This window comes from Cornus florida, unplaced genomic scaffold (genome assembly GCF_030987335.1).
Source record: "Cornus florida cultivar Cherokee Brave unplaced genomic scaffold, ASM3098733v1 CherokeeBrave_3.0.0_Hap2_Chr02, whole genome shotgun sequence".
Taxonomy (NCBI): Eukaryota; Viridiplantae; Streptophyta; class Magnoliopsida; order Cornales; family Cornaceae; genus Cornus; species Cornus florida.
In genome coordinates this window covers 12,937,298-12,939,322 of record NW_026775572.1, presented here as the reverse complement: position 1 = coordinate 12,939,322, position 2,025 = coordinate 12,937,298, and the positions used below count along the sequence as shown (strand labels likewise).

Sequence of the window (2,025 nt, the reverse complement as noted above, 5' to 3'; positions counted from 1 at the left end):
TGCCAGGGATTAGGCAACGACGTATTTGTGGAATTCATTAGGAATTAGTACTCTTTTGATCGTGTCTTTACTTTATTTTTATTTTTCTTTTGATTGCTTATTATGTTTGTTCATCTTTGACAAGGAGCATTGAGCTAGGAAGCAAGCAAAGGAGCATTCAAGCAAAAGAGCTAAGCAAGAAGGGAAAAATGCTAAAAAAATTTTAAAAAAAATTTGCTAAGCTAAGTTATAAATTTAGAGTTGAAGTGCTAAAGGACCTTTATGAGACTTTCTTTACTCAATCCTTTAGTTAAATCATCGGCCCGCGTGGAGGCTTGTTTTTAATTTCTTAGATAAATCGTGAGCCCGCGTGGAGGCATTCCTAATTGTTCTTTGCATCATTGTTGTTAAAGCATAGGAGTATGGGTTAAGTGTTTGTGGAGGAAGATTCATTAAAATGTTGTGAAGTCGAAGTGTTTGTTTATTCATTGTGTTTATGTGTTTTTACATTGTGCATGCATGGTCATAGATCACTAAGACCAACTCTTGTCCCTCTTGATTTGTATCTTGAATTCGTAGTTAGAAATCCTAGGGGAAGAGGAAGTTCTAGTTCTACCCAATCCATTACATTAATGGAAGGCAATAATGAAGAGCATGTGAAGGACCTTGGTCACATAGACCAACAAGGTATCCTCCATCCAAATGTGCATCATGAGAACATTCAAGCACCATTAGACATGCCTAGGCCATTCATTCACCAACCACAACAACAACAAGGCCAAGTTTCATTTGGAATGCCAAGGCCAATGTATGCTCCACAACCTCCCATCATTCAAGGAAATCAAAATCAAGGTGCCCATGTTGCACCTCAAATTAGTAGTCCTCCACTTATTTTAAGAGATCATTATTTGCCTAATGAATACAATGCACCCATATGCATTCAATTGCTACCATTTAGAGCACATCACTACGAAATTAAGCCACAAACCATTCAAATGCTTCCTAACTATCATGGACTTCCAAGTGAAGTACCTTACAAGCATTTGAATGAGTTTCTAGAAGTATGTTCCACCGTAAAATATACGGACATGCCGGAAGAGGTCTTAAGACTCAAACTTTTTCCATTCACCTTAAAAGACAAGGCAAAATATTGGTTTAACAATCTTAGGCCTTTTTCAATCACTTCTTGGACAGAAATGCAACAAGAATTCTTAAAGAAGTATTATCTGGTTTCTAAGACAAATGTCATGAGAACCTCAATTCGGGAATTTTCACATGGGGATGGAGAAACGTTTCATGAGGCATGGGAACGCTTTAATGAATTGCTTAGGAAATGTCCACATCATGACATGCCCAAATGACAATTAGTTCAATATTTCTTTGAAAGCTTATCGGACAATTACAAAGGCATGGTTGATGTTTCCATGGGTGGCTCATACATTGATAGGCATGAGGATGACGTATGGCGTCTTTATGAGAATATGAGTGAAAATTCTTTGCATAGAACATTATCATCCAAAAATGGTAGAAATTCACAAGGTAGGAAGAGTGTTAGTTTACATCAAGTCGACTATTCAAATGAAATAGCCGCCGAAATGAAGTCTTTATCTCAAAGGTTTGATTAATTTTTTATTAACCAAAACTCGGCAAACCAAGTATCTTCTTTCCCTAACCATTCTCATCGTGCATCAAATGAAACATGTATGACTTGTTCTAGTGTTCTTCATTCTACTTCTCATTGTCCTCACGGACAAGTGCAAAATGAACCTAATGAACAAGTCAATGCAGCTTTTGTGAACCAAGGGAACAATCCTTATGGTACTCATTATAATCCAAGTTGGAGAAATCATCCGAATTTCTCTTGGAAAAACCAAGGAGAGGGTTCAAACCCTTCCCAAGGCGGTTTTCAAGGGAAGTACATTCCACCTCCACTTCAAAACCACTGATCCCAAGGTTATAGACCTTATCAATCACAAGAGAATCAATTTGCTAACACTCATTTTCCCAACCAATCGTATTCCCAAGGAAATGCTAGAAGTCCCACCT

The 2,025-nt window shown here is 37.5% G+C and overlaps 1 pseudogene; it reads right to left on the bottom strand.

Annotated features, from left to right (window-relative positions):
- Positions 1-1,231: 1,231 nt before the first annotated feature.
- On the bottom strand, positions 1,232-1,330 carry LOC132297820 (small nucleolar RNA R71; annotated as a pseudogene).
- Positions 1,331-2,025: the final 695 nt, after the last annotated feature.